General features: G+C 44.2%; 1 long non-coding RNA gene across 1 annotated transcript in view; it reads right to left on the reverse strand.

The window, feature by feature from the left end:
- Positions 1-5,764, reverse strand: part of LOC146195163 (uncharacterized) — a 51,312-nt gene extending 45,548 nt beyond the window's left edge. Inside the window, exon 1 of the long non-coding RNA XR_014705539.1 lies at positions 5,648-5,764. This is a non-coding gene — a long non-coding RNA (uncharacterized LOC146195163). The remainder of the gene's footprint in view (positions 1-5,647) is intronic.
- Positions 5,765-6,000: the final 236 nt, after the last annotated feature.

Consider the following 6,000-nt stretch of genomic DNA (forward strand, 5'->3'; position numbering starts at 1 on the left):
GAACCTTGTGGCGTTCCCTTGTTACCCAAAGTGACTGTGGGCGATTGGGCGCTTTGAAAGTTCATGGTAACTTGTCTATTTGTGAGGAAGTCTTTGAAATAGTTATATGTTCTGATTCCAACCCCAGTCTCTTGAAGACTTTCGAGGACTGCCTTATGCTTCAAAATGTCGAAGGCTTTGGTTAGGTCCAGTTCGAGGATAGTCTTTGTATTCGAAGATTCATGTGTTATTATATCGTACCTAACTCTGAGCATCACATACTGTGTGCTTAGCCTCGGCCTGAATCCCACCATTTCGTATTGCAAAAGGTTCTCTTGCTCCATGTATTTGGGAAGTCTCGTCTGAACAACGTGTTCACGAGGTCAGCGATATGGGTCGTAGGTGTTCTAGTTTTGGCGGCTTCTGCGGTAAGGGTGTGAGGACTACACTGGCATTGTTCCATGCCTGCGGTAGTTGTCCAGTCTTCTATACCTTATTCATGTATTCAGTAAGGGCTGTGATTGACTCGTCGTTTAGATTTCTGATAATCGTGTTCGTGATCCCGTTAACACCTGGGGTCGATCTTGTCTCAGCTCGGACTTCATTCCTAGTGATAGACGCGTCTAAGTCTAGGTTAAGCTTCCGTCATATGCTGGTAGCGTTTCGGTTTCTGCTTATCCGATGTAGAGTTTGATTAATTTACTCATCAATTGTTAGTCCTGAAAATAAACACCTTTTTACGCACTCAGTGCATAAAAGTTTGTGGAGGTGCGGGGTCGCCCAACACGGATCCCTGTGACCTTTGACGCAGCTGCCGACTACCTGGCTTACCACCTTTATCCCTGAATATGGCTCAAGAAGGCTACGCGCAGAGAATGCCACTAGCGGTAAGTAACTAGCAGCATCATCGCGAGCCGCGGACGTTCGCTGGAAAATCAGATGATTTCGATGAGTAGCTCACACACTATGAGCGGGTGAGCCGGTACAATGGACGGGGCCCCACTGTGAAACTAGCGAATCTTGTACTCTGCAGAAGCCACGGCACTGATTTGGTTCGATAACCACGAAGATACGCTGACTAGCTGCGACCATTTCACGGAGGAAAAGAGCAAAAAAAAGTGCTTCGACGATGGAACAGCAAAGAAGACACGCGCCGAGCAAACGTTTCTCCAGCAAGCCGAAGTATGTACCTGGTGAGACTTGCACAAGATACATTGAGGAACGTTTAAAGCTGTTCAAAAAAGTCAACCCACGAATGTCTGAAGAAGATAAGGTCGGGCGTTTGCTGGAAGACGTCGCTGATGTATATGCATTCGTGATCACCAAAACCATTAGAACTCAACCGCTGACGTGAACAGGCACTGCCACACTTTCGAAACCCTTAAGCTTCGTCATGTGACTCCTAAATTTGGCCGACTGGCCAACTTGACTTCCTTGAAAGTGTATGTGTTGGTATTCCCTAGTCAATGGCTGACTTGATACGCCGGATCGTACGAGAAGAACTGCTTCGAATTCAGGACTCTCTCTTCGGAGGTGAAGACCAATATGAAGGTTGCGCGCTGCAAGCAGAGCCCGTGACCCCATCTGTTTCCTAGAATTCAGCTCACACTTCACCCAACTTCGACAACCGCACACGCTAAGGCACTCCCTCTTCCCAGCAGCGGTTGGGACGAAACATCACCGAAACAGGCGGAGTCGTTCGCCAGCAACGTAGGCCCGACTACGAATCTCGCCCTGATCAAGTTTGCACGCACTTTGCCGCTGATCGGTGGCGCCCACCACCAGTGTGCTGCAGCTGTGGAATGATGGGACATATCTCTCGCTAAGGGGCATGCGACCGCAAGACCATCGCCCCTGGCCCAATGCTTTTTATCGGCTCGACACTAACATTAACCTCCCGCACCGTCAGCGGAGCGAGGAATTCAATCTTAGCACCCCCTGCTGCGTCACAGGTCTCACCGCCGCCGTGGTCAGTTGTTCCGCAGCCGCTGGTGACTGAGGGCCGGGGTTTTATGGAACTAATCATGAGAGGTTGCGGCTAAAGTCCCTAGATCCGTTTTTTTCGTTAAAAAACGGATCTAGGGCCAATTAGTTGCGGCCAATTACTGCACCAGGGTGGCCAACTCCTGCTCTGATGAGGGAGTGCATTGCCGGAGGTGTTCACCGCCATCAGGTCGTACCCCAAACCTTGTTTTTATGCAATTCCATCGACACGCGGCTTTTTTTTTTAATCCGGTGGAAAATTGCGTGGCACCGGGATTTGAGCACCGGCCCTCTTGCATGCGAGGCGGATGTTCTACCGCTACGCCACCGCTGCCCACACCACTGAAGTTATGTGGAAGAAGTTAAATGAGCTACTTAATCGAAACCCTCATAGTGGAATACACATGAAATAATTATAAATGACAAAGTTATTTGTGGAACACAGCTAGCTGAAGAATTTAACAACCATCTAGTGAACCAGGTTACTAGTGCTCACTGTGTAGAAGCAACGGGAAATGTTGCTAGAAATTTAGACAGTATATTTTTTGTTCCCACAAGTGAAAATGAACTCCATGATGCATTTAGTTCTCTTCGTAACAGTGCGGCGCGGGACATTAACGATCTTCAACTAAGGCCTATAAAAGGTGCACTTGACTTGCTCACACCACATCTCACTCATATCTACAATTTAGCTCTCTTCACGGGCGTTTTCCCAGCAAAAATGCAAATATATAAAGTAATAACAATTTTCAAAGGTGGCGATCGCAACAATTTAGCAAGCTATCGCCCAATATCCTTGCTACTTATCTTTTCAAAAGTTCTTGAAAAAGTAATTCATATTCGCATCACCAATGTTTTTGAAAGGCACAATTTGTTAACATCGACACAATTCGGCTTTCGCAAAGGAAAATCCACAGAGCTAGCATTGCTGACACAGAAAGAAATAATACTAAAAGCATTTGAAGAAAATGAAGCAGTAGTTGGTATCTACATTGATTTTTCCAAAGCTTTTGATCATCTTAATCACATAACATTACTAAAAAGCTACAAATATATGGAAGGAGGAAACACCACTAGCCCTCATAACATCATATCTACAACATTGAAGGCAAAGCGTTTCAATAGATAACAACATGTCATCATACAGACCTGTACCACCGGCATACCTCAAGGAAGTATGCCCCCTCCTATTTAACATATGTGTAAATGATATCACATCTGTTAGCCCCGTTCCACATTATATATCCTATGCAGATGACACCACCTTATTATTTCACGAGCGTAACTTCAATTCTTACAGGATGGTATTAACACGATCCTTCGAGGTCTCTACCAATGGAGTAAAGCGAACCCCCTGGGCATTAGCACACAAAAAAAACAACAACAAAGGCAGTCATGTTCACTCACAGGCAATCGAAAACACCACACTTCTTAAATATCTCATTAGGATACGAACCAATATAACTTGTTGATTCAGTTAAAACGCTTGGCGTGTATCTGCACAAAAATATGGTATTGGATACTCACGTTAATTAGGCTATAACCAAAATATCTAAATCTCTCGGAATACTAGCGAGGTTCCACTCTTTCCTACCACAAGCTATTAGGCTGCATATATACAATGCCTTGATTCTATCAGATATAAGTTAGTGCTTTCTTGTTTGGGAGAGAACAACCGTCACAAATCTAAATCGTTAGCACGTACTCAAAAAAAAAAAACTATTCGGCATATCGTAGGGGTCGACTCGCAAGCCAACACAGGTGAATATTTTATGCGGCTTAATGTAACAAGTGTGCATATTCTGTACCTAAACACATTGGCAAAAAGTTACAAACAAAAACTTCGTAAGAGCCAGCAAGAATTATAATATACAGCACATTTAGCTCGATCAACACATGGACGTGATACACGCTTTTCAGAACCTTGGAAAGTTCCTTATTCGCGGACAAATTATGGTCAACAAATACTACGTCATTCCTTACCAACACTTGTAAACAACCTCCAACATAATGGAATTGACATTACCCGCATTAGTATTTCAAGAATTAGTTCTTTCCTGTCTGACCGAGCATCAGACAACCCAGGCTAATTAATGCTACTAAAATGATAACATGCTGTTCTGTTGCAAAACCGTTTGCCATTATGAATATGTACCTGTATGCACGTTCCATTCTGTTTGTAAATTACTACAGGTAATTTTTTTTTCTTTGTACTTGCTGTACATATAAAGATTGTTTAAGTTCCACAAGAGAGCTTTGCAAGACCACTCTATATTGTTTAACCTTGTACGTTTTGTTTGCTTTGTTCCATGTTTCCATGCTCCACGAGTATGTTTTATAAATATCCACCTCTGTGTCGTCACTGTATGCCATGCACGATCAAGTGAACATGTTTAACTTTTTGCTCGAGCCTTCTCCATTGATTTCTTTCCTGACGGAAAATAAACTGCATTTGAATTTGAATTGAATAAAAAAGAATTGCCGGTAAAAGCTGAACACAAATTTCTAGGCATTACGTTCGACAAAAAACCTACATTTCTACTCCACATAAATACACTGAAAAAGAAAGCCCCCAATTCTCTTAACATACTGAAAGGTCTTTCGCGGAAACATTGGGGATCTGACAGGGCATGTCGTCTACACATAGACCGCTCTGTTATACGCTGCCGCTTAGAATAGGAGCATAGTATACGGTTCAGCTAGACCTTCATAAATGAAAAATTTAGACCCGGTACAAAACTTAGGCCTTTGAGAATAGTCTTTATTTGGAAACGAACGAACCTTCGCTAGAAGACGGACAAACTGCACTCACATGCGCTTATGTTCTCAGAATAAGGACACGAAAAAAAAAACCTCCGTTATTCGATTGTAACAACTTGCCCCTCTCGAAAAATATTCACAAATAACCCTCAAACAACAAGACCATTGATAATGCGATTTGAATTCATAAGCCGTGACCTCCATCTTCTGGGCACCTTGCCTGATATCGCTCAAGAAAATAGGCACTGGCTGCATTGTGTAACTTTACAACAATCTGTGACCTCACTCCTACGCAGTTCAAAAAAAGCAAAACTCCTACAGAACATATATTACAAGAATATCGCACACTAAAAGAGAAATACAGCAAATACACAGAGGTTTACTCGGATGGAACAAAAACTGCCTCTTTTGTTGGCTGCGCTGTAGTGGATAGGAGCTCCGAAAAAATACGTCGAATTCATCAATGTGCATCAATGTTTACAGCCGAGTGTTATGCTGTCCTGGTAGCTTTAGCAAAAATTGGGCACGAGGGCATTGAGATCAGTGTTACCTATACAGATTCAATGGGTGTACTCATAGCTCTAAACCCCAAAAAAGCAGTCATGCCATTACTCGGTAACATAATGCATGCTATAACAAATATATCAACACAAAAGACTTAACATAATATTCTGTTGGGTTCCAAGCCACATGGGCATTTAAAGCAATGAGAGAGCGGACGTGTGTGCTGCTAAGCAGGGAAGAAAAAATAGAGAAAGTAAACATGCCTTATAAAGATGGCACAAAGTTAATTCAACAAAAACAAAAGCATGTATGGCAGTCTATATGGAATAACAAAGAAAGTAATGAATTGCACCTCGTAAAGCCTCGTAAGTGGCCTCGGCAGCACAGCAACGATGCGGTCGTCTTACGCCCGCCATCTCACCTTTCAAGTGTTCCTTCAGGCCTTTCTACCGACATCATCTGGCGATGACTGCTTAATCGGCGAATCTGATGCGGGGCCAGTTACCAATCTGAGTGGTGGCGGTTCGGTTGTTCCTGCCTCGCCGCGCTGCTTATCATCTGGACCAAACTGCGCAGCGGGACCTTTGCGCCGCCGCCCCAGTGCGCCTCTGGTCACGTCGGCGCGGCGCTTGTCACCAACCCCCCCCCCCCCCCCCCCCGAAAACTAGCCATCGCATCGAAAGCAACATCAATACAGCCGCTTCAAAGCGCTTCCCATCCCATCACTCCCTTCAGTGGGCTCGGCAGCACAGCAATGATGCGGTCGTCTTACAC

This window comes from Amblyomma maculatum, chromosome 3, assembly GCF_055883805.1.
Source record: "Amblyomma maculatum isolate TAMU_Amacu chromosome 3, ASM5588380v1, whole genome shotgun sequence".
NCBI classification, from domain to species: Eukaryota; Metazoa; Arthropoda; class Arachnida; order Ixodida; family Ixodidae; genus Amblyomma; species Amblyomma maculatum.